Source organism: Podarcis vaucheri, assembly GCF_965113315.1.
Source record: "Podarcis vaucheri genome assembly, chromosome: 9".
In the NCBI taxonomy this organism is placed as follows: domain Eukaryota; kingdom Metazoa; phylum Chordata; class Lepidosauria; order Squamata; family Lacertidae; genus Podarcis; species Podarcis vaucheri.
In genome coordinates, this window is record NC_138767.1 from 31,683,749 (window position 1) to 31,699,296 (window position 15,548).

The 15,548-nt window shown below is 41.4% G+C and overlaps 1 long non-coding RNA gene and 1 pseudogene across 2 annotated transcripts in view; one reads left to right on the plus strand and one right to left on the minus strand.

The window, feature by feature from the left end:
• The window catches only part of LOC309540349, a 64,827-nt gene extending 50,126 nt beyond the window's left edge, over positions 1-14,701 (plus strand). The window contains exon 3 of the long non-coding RNA XR_014223203.1: positions 14,596-14,701. This is a non-coding gene — a long non-coding RNA (uncharacterized lncRNA). The remainder of the gene's footprint in view (positions 1-14,595) is intronic.
• On the minus strand, positions 3,947-4,994 carry LOC309541053 (deoxyguanosine kinase, mitochondrial pseudogene; annotated as a pseudogene). The gene is made up of 2 exons: positions 4,908-4,994; positions 3,947-4,604 (listed from the first exon to the last, which is right to left on the minus strand). The product of its transcript is annotated as a deoxyguanosine kinase, mitochondrial pseudogene (transcript).
• Positions 14,702-15,548: the final 847 nt, after the last annotated feature.

Consider the following 15,548-nt stretch of genomic DNA (forward strand, 5'->3'; position numbering starts at 1 on the left):
CCTGCAACAAAATGCTACAGTTTATCTCTATAACCTAATAGGAGTTCTTCTGTTAATCTTGGAACAGGGGCATGCTAGTATTGCTCTACCTTGGGAGTTTCAGGAAGTGGGACAGGAAAGGAAGGACATTCCCCGCCCCCATGGTCCTCAGAATACTCTTGCTGTGGGATAGAGTGGGAAGGAGTAACCTGTAGCCTCCACATGTTATTGAACTACAATTTCCATCATCCTTGCCCATTAGCCATACTGGCTGGGACTAATTCCCCATTCCTATACTAGAGGGATGTGTGTGTAGATAGGGAAAGGGCAGCCTTAGTCATCTTATCCTTTCTTTATAATATTCCTGTGTGGTACAGGGGTGGAACCTGATGGCTTCCATTTCCCTAAACTAATCCCGACTCCAGAATATTTACAAGCAGAAATTATTATGACATTTTAAACTCCACTGTTCAAGAAGCCCTATGCATCACACAGAGCTCTTCCATCCTCAAACTATTGTCAAAACAACATTGTGGGGTAGGCTGAGAAATTTAAGGACCAGCCCAATGTCACTGAGCTTTGTGGATAAATCAGGCTTTGAAATTGGATCTCTACAGTCTAAGGCAAGACACTATAACCACCACCACAGACTGGAGCACAGAAATATATTTGCTGCAGAGACTATGGGAAGTGCCAAGAGTGCCTGTCCAAAAGGTCTTTAACATATGCTAAGAGGTCTGTTTACATGCAGGTCAATCCAGAATCTGAGGCTAATGTTGTTGCCACTCCTCCAGAGATGGTGTATTGACCCCCCCACCCCTTCCCTTTTGGAAATACAACTTGGGAGAGATGGCTCCCGAAGAGAATGGGTAGAGGTGAGGTCGCTGATGTCCTTTTGGCCAGTTGGGGAAAGGGTTGGTGTCTGGCTTTAGCCAGTTCCTTCCCCTAAATCCTCCTCCTTTCAGGGTGCTTCACCCTCCCTCCCTCCCTCCAAGCAGTGTCAGCTTCTGCTGGTTCCTGGTTTCCCTGTTTGAGGTTTTCTGCTCAGTTAGATTGGGTTTCTGGAGTGACAGAACATGCTTTATGGTCTGAAATGGCATCTGTGCAAGTAAATCAGTGGGGATAGGAAAATATTTTATTTATCCTTACTTTTATATCTTACCTCTCCCCAGAAAGCTCAAGGTGGCGTGTACACTTCTGCCACTCACCATTTTATCTTCACCCTGTGAGGTCGGTTAGGCTGAGAGACAGTGACTAGCCCAAAGCCACCCACTAGGCTTCACGACTGAGTGAGGAGTTGAACCCTGGTCTTCTAGGTCCTACTCTAGTACTCTTACCACTGCTCCATAATGGCAGTCCCTCATAGCTGAGTAAGATTGTCTTCCATAAACACGGTTTTAACAATAAGTCCGTTAGTGACTGTGGAGGCCAATTCTGGATTCACACGTCCTTCCACAGTGGGGACATAGGTTTCTGGCTGGGAGCTGATCACGGTGAGCATTTGCCAAGCATTCCTTCCTCTTAGCACGTTTCTCCCTTGCATCCCGAATTCAAGTGTCTTCAAAGCACATACTGGGGCATTATTGGGTTCAGGACACACTTTGGGGATCCACCTGTGCAATATGCCTGGCGAAAACCCTTTAGGTGGGACTTGGGTGTTCTTTAGGCCTGACATGAACATTTTGGGTTGATGCTAGACAGCAGGACCTGGGTGTTCATTTGAGGTTTGTACCCAAGGCTTGCCTAGCAAGTGGGAAGCATTTGCTTCCCATCTTTGTGTGGACAGCCATAGCTAGCGACCTTCTCATACAGTTAGATCCTTCCTTCCCCACCACCCGAAGGTGGATTATTTGATTAGTTGGTCTTATGGTTCCTCCAAATTGTTATGTTTTAAAAAATACAACAATCATCCCATTTCTTGTCTCTTGAGTCTTCTTTCCAGGTATTGGGGCAGGGGGCAAAAGGACTGCCTCATACTGTCCAGAGTTCCAGATGTCATCACTGACAACATCTGGAATGAAGCTCTGGCTGCAACCCCATCTACCCTGAAACCTCTCTCCCTAAGGCAAAGTTGCTAAGGATAAAAACTCAGCCCTCATGATTCCTTGCAAGTGAGAGCTGCTCAAAAGGGGAAGGTAATTAAATTAAGTATTTTGATCTCTAAATACACTACACTGGGGGATTGTGTGTTTTATCAATAAGTTTCCCTACTGATGGTTCCAATTTCATTCTTTTACTTTCTTTTGTTTACTGAGCATAGAAAGAGCCATTGAAATGTATGGGGCATTACCCCCACCATCTTGTTTTCCGCATAGTATAACTTTTGGATGCTAGAAATCATTGTAAATGGAAAGCAAAGTTCCAGAGGTTTAGTATGGGAAAAGGTGTTTAATGCTTAGAATTTCTTTAGTCATACAATACTGATCTCAAAGGATCAACCCTCCTTTAAACAATAAAGTATTCTTAGGAGTTTTAAAAGTTGGCTGAGAAACTTCCAAAAATATTCTAATGCATAAGACTTTATTACATCATGAACAATATTAGGGGAAAGAGATTCTTAATGTTTCCTGTTTAGAAGTGTGATTTGGGAGTCACAAATAAAATGGAAGCATACAATGAAGGCTAAAATGCTAGGAACAATAAAGTTTTAAAGACTTTTTCGACATTTTATATGCACTGAAAGATTATATATATATGTGCTAGAATGTGTCTATTATCTTATTGGAAAGTAAAACAAATGTTCATTACTTTTAAAATTAATATTTACATTCATGTCCGTTGTTCAGTCAAATGACTTACCATAGCAAGACTTCATGCTGACTTATTCAACTTGGTAATATCAGCTTATTCTACTGTTATGAGAAGATTGACTGGTGTACCCTAGAGGGAAACAATAAAAGCATATTTTCTCTAATATATCACTGCTTCAGTTTGGTTCTATGCCTATCAATTTATTTCTACTAAATAGTTTCCATTTTTTAACTCTTTTAGGTTTGAAATTTTTGTTTTAGTGATTTAAAAACAGGTTGTTATGTAAACCTTTTGTTCCGTAATATCAGTTTTTAATTAAGGCAGTGTGCACATCATGCATTTAAAGTACATTGAAATGTCCAAAGAATCCTGGGAACTGTAGTTTGTTAAGGATGCTGCGACCTGTAGCTCTGTGAGGGGTAAACTACAGTTTCCTGTGTGCTTGGGAAGATGCTTTAAACTGATAGTGTGTACGCATCCTAAAGTTTGTGAACAGGTTCATGACCTATAATTCCCTCTCTCTCTACAATGTATTGATAGGCATTTTTGAATTTTTGATTTATGGCTGTCATGGGCATTGATACCACTGTTTTGTGAATAGCTGCTGTTAATAACAAATCAGGATAGCACTTCCTGCATTTTATGAAATGAATAATTGACGAGGGCAGTAATGACGAGGGCCTGCTAGTCACAAAAATAATCAGTCTCACGCCAGGATGTATTCAAAGAGCTTAGCCAGCCTCTCCCCTTGCTCTCTGCCTCTCCAGGAGCTGCTGCAGCCCACATTTTATTAAGAACAGTAAAAACCATACAACACCTGTATCAACCAGCAGGTAAAGACAAGCACCATATATGGGGATCACCCCATTATCAGGCTATACTATGTGAACCAATCACCTTCCTTGCATGAGGTGATCACGCGCTCATCATGCCTAGCACAGCCTGCAGTATCAAAAGGTCAAACTGTAGTAAATTTCCACCCCTGCGCCCATTTTACCACATAGGCATTAACAACCATTTTCCTACATGCCCTCTTTTCTTACTTGTTTTATGAACAATAAAAATTTTCTTAACAAAACCTAAGCAAAATTGTTTGTCTCATCTTCTAAACGCTTATATCTTGCGACATAAATTCTTCTTGTCATCCCTGTGGCAGGTTGCGGCCTGCACCACCACGTGGTGCATTGGGCCAAAACCTTCGGGTGGATTCAAAGGATTATGGGCTATACAACAATGGGAATGAATTAAGGCCAAGCAGCAAGACTGGAGCATTTCTTATGTTTTCAGAATGAATCTCTGTGCTCTTCTCCATGAGCCAATGTTCGTGCTGAGTGTGAAGCTGCTCCAGGTAGCGCAGCTGGACCTCCTTCTCTTCAGGCCTCCCTCTTCTCTGGAGGTGCCCGTAGATAAAGGAAGCCATGGATGTCAAGCTGGTCCCCGAATGCTTGTTGGAGAAAAGTGTGCCAGTCCTGGTAAATTGCCCACTCAATCTCTGCCAGGTGGCCAATCTCAAACAGGTTTTTGGCAAAGACGTACCTATCACTGTATATAGATCTCTCAAAAACTCGCAGGTGGTCCCACATCTTCAGGGGCTTGACAGACAGAGGCTCCTCCAGCTGCGCCTTCAGCCGACTCAGGCATGAGTAAGTCTGGAATGTGTAGGACCATCGCGAGGGTTCCTGATACATCATTTGAAGCAGGTTTGCAGAGCTCTGAGAAGGAGAGGCCTGGTGGGGACCAGCAGCTTGAACTTTCTGCCACTTGGACACTGGCTCCGAGGTCATGGACCATTCTGGAAAGGCTTTTCTGAGCACTCTCACAAACGTTGACTTCCCCACCGCAATGTTTCCTTCGATGGCGAGCCTCTTACCGGCCTTTTAAGACCCTTCTCAACAAGCAATTGGGAGGTCACTCGGCTACTGTTTCTGAAATACCTAATATTGTACATCAAGAATTGTTTACCTTAAATCATTTGTTGTACCCTCACGGAAGGAACTTTACGCCTGCTGAACTTCATTTCAGGAAAGAAGAAGTACTGCAGCACCCTCTAGTGTCTTACAGGTTGCTTCCAGATCCACAGTGGAAGGGTCCAGCTTCCTTGATTTCCTGGGGTCGCGGATTCACTGACATTGACGTGGACTGAGAAATACAATGGGTTCCAGCCAGGTGCGTTCGACCTTGGCGCTCTTCTGTTGCCTCGTCTTCGCCCAAGGAGACACCAACGCCTTGACCTCAATCCGCATCACAGCTGGAAACATCGCCATATTGATGCGCCCTGGACAGAGTCACCTTCCGCAGCTGTTCCAGCGTTTCCTGGCACGTTGGAAGACCATATTCATCCCTACCGCATTGGCCCTCCTTCCCCCTGGGAAGTCACCGTGACTACCTATTACCCCTCTGTGAACACTGTGAAGCGCCGCCTTCGTCGTGCTGCTCTTTTGCAGAAGACCCAGAGACCTGAACTTTATCATCAGATTTGGATCAACAATATGTATGTTAGGGACATAAATCATTTTGCTTCTATACTTAATCTTTCTGAATGTTGGGTATGTATGCATATCCCTCCTCAATCAAAGAGGTCTGGTATGTTATTGCATGGTATTCCAGTAAATGCTTCATACAAGATTAGTAATGATATGAAAGATAATCGTTTTTGTGTTTTTGTCGCTTGTAGAAATGGCGTCTTATTGTTTTCTTTTCAATCATAACTGTAGTAAATTTCCACCCCTGCGCCCATTTTACCACATAGGCATTAACAACCATTTTCCTACAAATAATAGTCTGCAACAGTTTATACACTAATGAAAATATCAATTTAAGGAGCAGCAATGTGGATGAGGGTTCTGAGTCGCAAGAGCTTCCCTATTCAGTGCAATTGAGTGTCCAGGCAATTCCTTTATATAGCAGTTTGGCAAGGAGAATTATGTATGCTGCCTTGAGCTTCTTGGAGGAAACAAGTGATACAAGTGCATTTTTTTAAACTAACAGGATCAATAATAATATAAATCTTAGCAGCCTGTGTTAAGTCTAAAACTACTGCTTAAGACAAATAGCTATTTACAAAATAACTGCTGCACGACACAAGTCAGAGACATTCTCTGCAATCTCAACCAGCCAAGTTCTTTGAAATGTGTAATATTTTCAAATATACACTGAATATGAGGACATAACTGAAGGCCTAAGGATACAAAATAAATACCTGAACTTTGAATAAATGTGTGTGAAACTGACACGTGCCAGTTGCTGTTCTGTTCTTGTTTAGAATTTAAGGCAGTATCATTTCCCTGCAAGGAAGAAAAATCTAGAAAGAACTGTTGAGGTAATGAGGGATTTATAGCAGCCACAGACCCTCTATGTTGTCCCTATTTTCCAGGGACATCCCTGATTTTGAGAAGCCATCCTGGTTTCTGATTTAATCCTGGAATGTCCCACTGTCCCTCAAAATGTCCCTATTTTCATTGAAAATATGTTGAAGGGTATGGAGTTATCCAACCCCCAAGCTGTCTGAAAGCAATTCTGTATAGGGAAGCTTTTAAATGTTTAATGTTTTGTTTTGTTTTTATTTATGTTGGAAGCTGCTCAGTGTGGCTAGAGCAACCCAGTAAGATGTGTGGGGTATAAATAGTAAAATTATCATTATGGAATGGGATGTCCCTATTTGCATCAGAGAAATGTTGGAGGGTATACAGCCATCCATGCATATTCTCTAACTGGTGTCTGGAGAAGTATGAGTAGAGGTTCAGTCTGGAGAGCTCACCTGTATTGTGTAGGAGACAGGGATGGCTGACCCATGAGAGAAGGTGAGGGGATTATCTCAGGAGATAGAATCCACAGATAGAATTTTGAGGTGTCAAAATTTATTGGACTAGTAGAGGTGGGAGAATTCTTTTATTGTCTTCATGTGTTGTATTGTTTGGTGGATTGGAGTGTTCTTAACACAGCGGCCTTTGCTTGTGATTGCTTGCTGGCTTCAGCTTGTATTTCGTATCTGTTTATACCAATGCCAATTTCTTTGGGTTTAACTGGGTTCTCCTTATAATCTTTAATTTGGGATTTATAATCTACTCTTTTGGTCATTTTTTCTGTTCTTTTTGAAGACAGACAATAAAGTTTTCAACTAGCTTCGACCTGGTGAGTCCCCTAATCCTTCCATGAGAGTGTTCAAAACAAAAAATAGCTCAGGATCACAATACCTCAAGGACTGCCTCTTTCCATATGAACCTACCCAGACCCTGAGGTCATCTTCGGAGGCCCTTCTTCGTGTGCCTACTCCTTGAGATGTCCGGAGGGTGGTAAAACGAGAACAGGGCCTTTTCTGCAGTGGCTCTCCATTTTGGAATGCTCTCCCCCGGGAAGTTTGCCTGGCGCCTTCATTATACATCTTTAGACGCCAGGCAAAAACGTTCCTTTTTAACCAGGCTTTGGGTTGATTTGATTGACATCCTATGCCCTTTTAAAATGTGGATTTTTTGGGTGGAGGGGCTATTGGGTTGTTTTTATTTTGATTATGTATTTTGTGGTTTTATATTTTGATTTTATATAACATTACTTGGTTAGCAGAGTGCCCTCCATGAGCTCAATGGTTATAGAATCGGTCCACTAATGGTTCTCCAAGAATAATGGTATACAAACAGACAGTTATTTTGAAACTCGAATTGACTGTTCATGAAGGGATCAGAAAAGGCAGCTGTTCCTGATTTTCAAATGTGAACCGGTAGGGAAAAAGTAGGAAATCAGGCAAGAGGTAATTGACCAAACTCAATTATTAGGATTATTATTCATATGAGTAACAGACTGAGGAGATCATTTTCCACAAAGAGCACATTCCATGGATGTGAAGAGAAAACCATGAAGGGGGGGAAATACCCTGAAATACCTTTCGTCCATTTTCTAGCCTAACTCAGCACTAAATAGTCTTATCCAACACATATCTTCCTTGTCAGCCTTAGATATCAGAAGTGGAAAACAGATATACTACAATTGGACACCACTAATGTAATAGACAAGAACAACACACCAATGTGAGGAAGACAGGAGTCAGATGCTATGGCCTAAACATTGTGACAGCAATTTATTCATGGAGGAAAAGAAAGAAGTTTCTGAGAGGATACATCAAGTCATTGTCAACTCATCTCTCAGGCATCACTTTTGAGGTTAGCGTATCTAGGGCCAAAATCTTTTAGTACATTCACAAAATGCTTCAGGGACACATTCAAATACTGAGAGTTTATATGACCACATTAAAATATCCTGAAGACTGCAAGCACTATTTAAAATCCTATGAGTCCAAGGCATTAACGAGGTTACAGTCAATTAGTGGGAGGAATGCTTTTCTACAATTTGCCTTAGAAATGTGGGAATTGCATATAAAAATGGGTAGAACTCATAGTGTGCTACTATTACACCTACAAGTCTTGTGGATGAAGCCAACAGTTCTGCTATATTCAGATACATTGTACAGATGCAAGAAGAATGAAATACAGTAAAATAAAACGTCTGCAGAAGAGGACTGTGAGCTATATCTACATTTATGAATACTTGTATTAGAATCAGTTAAGTTTTACTCAGAATAGATCTACTGAAATTAATGAACCTAACTTAGTCATTAACTTCAGTTGGGTTACTTTGATTAAAACTGTTGAATACCACCTATCATTTCCACAAAGGAATGTAAAAAAAGGACAGGCTCACTGAAAATGTGAAAAGCTACTAATATATGAATCACACTTCCCGGACTCAACAAACTTAATAATATTTGTATTTCCAGTTGGGATAGAATAAGGTTTTGGTTTCCATTCTGCAATAGCTTTTCCAGTTTCTGTCAGTAGCTATGAGAAGTGATCAATTTAACTTCAAGGTAATTTCCAAAGCTTAATATATGAATACAATCTACTCAGTAATCAGATTTGATAGGGGAGATCACAGGGTCCTACACATGTGACCCCCTCCCCACATTTATTCTATACCTGGGGAAATCCCACATTGTTGTCCTATCAGTCATGTACCACACTTTTAAGTGCTCAAAATACTCCACAGACATTATATATCAGTAATCTTCATGATATAGCCCTAATCAATACTGTAGATAGACTAAATCTGAGGGAATAATGGGCTTGCCACAAGGCCTCAGTAAATTTTGGCTCAGAATATTTGAACTACTGGGCTCATCCGGACTTGCACTTGTCCCTTGAGAACGTGCTCACTTATGGCTTATGTGTGTGGTACGGAAGCTGTACTACCCAGGACAGGTTGGGGTTGTGCAGAGTTGTTAAGGCAGCAGAGAGCATTGTTGGCTGCCCACTCTCCACCTTAGAGCAGATTTATGCCACAAGGTGCCATAGGAAGGCACTGGACATAGTAAAAGATCCATCACATCCTGGTCACTGTCTCTTTGAGCTCCTGCCGTCGGGACGGAGATACAGGACGATGAAGACAAGAACAAGCTGTCTTAAGAACAGCTTCTTCTCCAGAGCGATCTCGGCCCTGAATGGGAAGCCCGGACTTTGAAAGTCATCTAATCTTCCTTGCTGTATTATAATGTATTGTTTTAATTAGTGTTTTTATAGTTGTTTTGATTTTGTGTGGAGTGCCCTACCTGGGTGGATGGAGCAGCCAAGTAATTTCGTTGTCCCCGAGAGGGGGCAATGACAATAAAGATATTATTATTATTATTATTATTATTATTATTATTATTATTATTATTATTAGCATGGATCTGAGTGATTTTCTCCTTTTCCTGTCATTTCTAGGCATAGGTCCAAGTGGTTTTGCTCTTGCCCCATTGCTTTTCCCACTCTTTAGCGATAAATTGGAACAAACCTCAACCCAGAGAAAACCCAATTGATGCTTGCTCCAGGTAAAACTAGAATTTCCCGGGGGGGGGGGGCAAGAAGGCAAGGGCAAGTCTGAATGAACTCAGAATTGAAACAAAATGCATTCCAACCAACTCATTTGCACACAGTGAACTAGGTGGTGGTGGGTGGTTCAGTGTGGAGAAGCAAAGTTTTCAAAAAGGTTCACTAATTGCCTACTGTTGTTCAGCAGTTTTTTTTATTTTTAACTGTTCTTTCTTTAAATGATTTCCCTAGTCTGCTGCAGCTAGTTACTGACAGACAGTTTTCATAGCCCAGAATGCTCTGGCTGTAGGGTCATAGAATCATAGCAACATAGAGTTGTAGAGTTGGGGCATCTAGTCCAACCCCCTGCAAAACAGGATTCTCAACTAAAGCATCCATGGCAGATGGCCATACAACCTCTGCTTAAAAACCTCCAAGGAAAGAGGGTCATTTGCATCCACTTGGGTGGCGGGGGGAGGGGAGAGAAACAGAAGTCTTCATTGAGTGCTGCCATTCCCCCCCCCAAGTTAGTCCCACAACATCCCTTAAATCCAGGGCATTCTGAGTAATAAAATTACTCAGAGCACTCTGCTATGCCACTACAGTCAGTGGCAAAAATAATAATAGTTTTTTTTAATTTATTCATTTATTTATTTATTTACAAAGATCAGTAAAAATCCCCCACCACATTTTGAGCTGAAAATTTTAAAGGAAGTACTTTTGGCTTAGCTCTAATTGAACCTGGCCCAGTTCCCACTTGGTACTCTTAGCCATTGTGCTATATGAGTTCTCAAGAGACCTTGTGTCCTTTCATGATCTAAGATCAATGATATTTTTTTAAAAAAAAAAAACGAACAATTTAAGGGCTTGCAAAGGTCTTTGAGGGCAATCGCCATGTACTCACAACACAGTCTAATAGCAGGAGCTTCCTGAAGTTCGTTGTCTGGTGATTCACGAGCTGACATACCTGCTAAATTTGGAAAATCACTTATCTTCCCATTTCTCTATCTTGATCGATACTCGTGACATCCCCTGTGAAAAAACCTCTAAATATGGGAATTTTCTCTTTCTGCATGAAACTGCTGACAGTGCCTTGATCCTTGTCACATCACTATTTACATTCCAATATTCATTTAGATATACCTAATGACTAATGAACCGCGTCACCAAATCTCTTAAGATTAATTCTTTCAGGGGAGGGATGTTCTTCATCAAACTATACTTCTTTGTGGCATTATTTATGACGCCAGTAAATTATCTGCCCCTCGAGAATCCCAAATCTTCCTTATAGCCAGGTGCTGGAGATTTCTGAATGTCCCTAAACCATGGGAGGGTCTTGGCATCTGTTGAGCACCAAAGTCAATGGACATCCCAGGTGCTCAACAGCTTGAAGGGCTAAATCTAAGTTTCGCATAGGTGCAGAGGGGGAGTAGCAATCTTGACAGAAGAAATTAGTGAATGTCTGTTTAGCACAGATAGAGACTCAGCCTATAAACCTGAACACTTTCAAATACTTCTACAGCTACCCTGAAGGACCATTTTGGTGGGAAGGAAGTCTAGAGGGGCATGGCCATTGGATGCATCAGAGGTATGACTGACAGGTATCTGGTTGGCCACGGTAAAAACAAGATGCTGGACTAAATGGGCCATTGGCCTGATCCAACAGGGTTGTCTTATGTTCTTGTGCTGCCAGACAATCATGGGATGTACTTTACCTATGGCAAGCCAAGCCAAGCCATAATTTGCATCACTGTATCCATAGCAGAATATTAGATTCAGCTGTAAACAATTTTGCTTTGCTATACAAATTTTCCAGTCCAGCGTGCTCCCCCTTTTCCACATTGAGATTTTGTAGACGTGTGAAATGTGGCAAGATAATGTGAAAAATAACAGATGCATAGAAGTTACTGGGCAAGGTTTTTCATGTTTGGCTATTCCAGTATTGTGGGAAATAAAGATGATGGAGAAACATTTCTACAAAGAAAAAATAATGTAGTAAGAATGCAAACTGGCATGATCTTGTACATTCTGCGGATGATAAATGTATTAAGGATGGAAATAGTGTGCACACATCATTGTTATGTGAATGCAAAGTATGTAATCTGATTGTTATCTTGAGTCCCTCTTTGGATGCAACCTTAAAGGCATGACTGAATGCAGATGTTGGAATCTGAAAAAATTATTAAATGCTCATATGCTCTATGGTTTGCTCAGCAGCACCCATTTCCACTTGCTACAGACATCTGTGTTAATGCTTCTAGGACCCAAACAATAACGCCTGTCCCTTCTGTTTATTTCTACTCCAGCTCACAGCTTTCCATGCTATCTTTCTAAGTCTTTTCCAAAGGCAGCTGTTGGCAATGATAAGGATTCCTGAGCATCCCTCATTGACTGTCTATTTTGGAAAGTTGTTTTTTATGATGTATTGCGACACCTCCTAAGATAACCAGCTTTTTCATGATGGCTCCTGAGATCAAGGAGCAGATTCTTGTCAAGGTTTGGATACAGTTGGATGCCATATTGAAACAAGATGGTGGACTAATCTTTCCAAAACTGCACTGATATTAGCCACGTTTTGCATGATGCCACCTAATTTGAGAGGTTCAGTCAGGGACTGGGCAGAGGAGGAATGATGGAAACCGCCTCCCCATTCTGACCCTTCAAGAGAAGAAGAAGACAGTTCAGAATTACAACTGGGATTTGAGGGAGGTCACAGCTCAGAGGAAGATGAGGGGAAAAGATGGGTAATAATGGGAGAGGAGGAGGCAGAGCCAGAGCAGCAGCTGGCTGACACATTGTCACTAGAAAGCATTCCAGACCCACCATCTCACAGAATCCAGTGAGCCTTAAAAGTAGGAGAGCAAAGAGCTCAAAGACAGATGGCCCTAAGCAGCAACTGTAGGGGTGGGGGTGCTGTTGACAAATGAGGAAGCGGGAGAGAAGTGGGGGTGGAGATTTACTCGGGACAATGCCATTATTCCAAGAGGCTGCATTCCCAAACCTCTCTCTGTAAATATTGAATAAAAAGCAGATGGTAAGGACTTTTCCTTGCCTTATCCATTCCTGGCAACCTGCCATGGGGATTGGTTGCTCTGCCTCCTGACAGGTTCCACTTTTAAGCTCCCTTCTTTCTAATACGTTTTTTGTCAACATTATTTATTTCTTTATTTTATTTCTATACCACCTTTCATCTGGGGATCATAATGCACAAATATATACCAAAGTAACAAACAAAAACCCCAACAGTTTAAAAGGCCATAGACTGTTTAATTAGCCAAAGATCTGGGAGAAGAATAATGATTCTGCCCGGTACCCAAAGATATGCCCCAATGGAGCCAGACAAACCTCCCTGGGGAGAGCATTCCACAAACAGGGATCCACCGCAGAAAAGGCCCGTTCATGTGTTGCCACAATCAAGACATATTGCTGAGGAGACACACAAAGAAGGGCCTCTGGTGATTGTAAGGTCTGGGTCGGTTCATGTGGGGAGAGGCGGTTCTTGAGCTGTTTAAGGCTTTGCAAACAAGTCACAGCCCACTACCATCAGTTCTGTCACCTCACTCAGGCAGACTGCAAAAGGCCCTGTACTACCCAGACAAGCTCTGCTGGGCAGCACAACAAGGATGCTACAGAGGCAGCCGAGTATGCATTCGTTGCTACCTTCAGAGCCCTCACCTGTGTTTGGTTTCATTTATACAGAAGGACAACAGCACAGCCAGATGTCTGGAATGTGCTCTGTGAATAACTTTTTATGATTTCTCCTCAAAATCATATTTGGTTTGAAGAACAGAATTCGTTTGACATGGGATAGTTCAGTTGTCTAGAATTCCTCTAGGTGACAAGTATTTGAAAGATGATAACGCAGTAGGCCTTAGCTGACAATGTGGCTTGTGCTGGGTTAGCAATAAAATATCTTCGTTTTCCACTTCCAAAACAGTATAACTGTAGTCCTCTTGCATGGAGAATGCATTTAACTTTCTTCCCCAAAGAGCATTATGTTGTTGATATAATATATATATATATATATGCTCAATACACTGACCTTCATTCTAGAGATACTTCTAAAAGGTGCTTGAAGAGGTTAAGTGGTTGGCTAGACATCCAGAGGAGAGAGAGGGAAAGGCCTTTGGGAGCTGACTGCTTAAATCTACTCAGATGTTTAAATTTGATTCCTACCTCCCCAAAGTTGCAGAGGAATCTGAACAATTTTGAGAAACCCTGAACCCAGTGGAGTTTACACAAACATTTTTAACATGGACGTGTCACTACAAGGTGAAATATTCTTGTGATCTCTTCATGATCACCTCTTGAGCCATTTTGCTTAGAAGCCTGACCGGCATATAACTAGCCAAGGCCAACTACAAAGGTGAGGGTTAGGAACTGCCGTTCTGACTAATGGCCTTATATGAGCAATGCCTCCTTAGCTCTAAGCCCTTGGAACAGTATTCCATTCATGGAAAGTATTGATGACTGAACCTGAAGACACACCTCTCTTCTCTGGTGTTTGGAACCTCAGGGTGTGTGTTTTTAGGGCCAATGCTTCCTTTTTTACTGTAATTATTTTTAATAGATTAGGTGGTATTGAATGCACTTGTTTAATCAAAGTAGTTCCCCTCCCTCTCTTCTCCCTGTGCACCCCTGTGTACCTCCTAAATCTGTTTTGTGGGAACATGTCACATGTGTGGAGAAGGGGGGGAGCTGAATTGTGCAAATAGATAGTCTTGTGCAAAGAGAACAAATGCTTTGGATACTGCCTACTGTTATTAATTCAAAGCTCACTGTTGGTAAACTAATTCAGCTATAAGACCCAGCCTTTGATTTCCTACCACAAGGTAGCATTGCAATAGATGTGTTGAGTCAGCAGATAAGCTGATTAGTCAGTGGATTTGTTCAGAATAGCAGTAATTATATTTAAGAGACACGCTACCATATGTTGGGAAATGTCCCATAGTAAAGGACCTAGAGCTCAAGAGCTAATTTCTGATGTAACTAACAGAATTATTTATTATCTTTATTCCTCATTACACAGAAATAGTTGGTCCCTAAGGAAATGGTTATCTTCATGATTCCTGCTGCAAGAATGAAGACAGCAAACAAATGGAAGTCATGCTCTATGCATACATTCAGTGAATGGATCTGGCACATTGTCTTAGCAGAAAAACTGACATAGTTGTGCAATAATAATAATAATTTGTTATTTGTACTCTGCCCATCTGACTGGGTTGCCCCAGCCACTCTGGGTGGCTTCCAGCATATATAAAGATATAGTAAAACATTAGAACAGGGAATCCAACATGGTGACTTTCATATGTTATTGGGCTCCAGATTCCATCATTCCTGACCATTGGCCTTGGTCCAACAATATCTGAGAGCACTGTGTTGGATCCCACTGGATTAGAGGAATAGCCAAGCAGGACACTTTTTTAGACATATGGTTTCCATCTCGTATATAAATGAAAATGCCACCACACTCCAACCACTGGCTTTGGAAGCTTCCTTCCCAACTGACATGTTTATTTTATGGAGGCCAACAACTTCTGAACACTAAACTGAATTAGTTGGACTAGCAAGTATACTGAGATTCTAAGAGGACTTTAGATATTTTGATAATTGGTACAAGTAACACATAAATTGTTTTATGTTTGTGTGTTCATCCACAAAATGCAATATATGTATATATTTAAGGAATAGTTACTTATGCCTGTTCCAACTTGGTTAGTCAAAATAAATATCATAACATAAACCCATAATTAGTAAGACTGGAAGCAGAATATGAAGGCTTTGTTCAGTGAATTAATTATCCCTTATAATCTGGGACTATTTCCAAGACTAGCCTACTACTAAAGCAAGATTGCAATCATTACTTGGGAGTAGGAAGACTGAACTCAACGGGCTGTACTTCTTAGCAGACATCTGTAAGATTGCACAGTGACATACCTGCACATTGGAGCCAAATCTTCAAAGTGACTCATCATACACAGT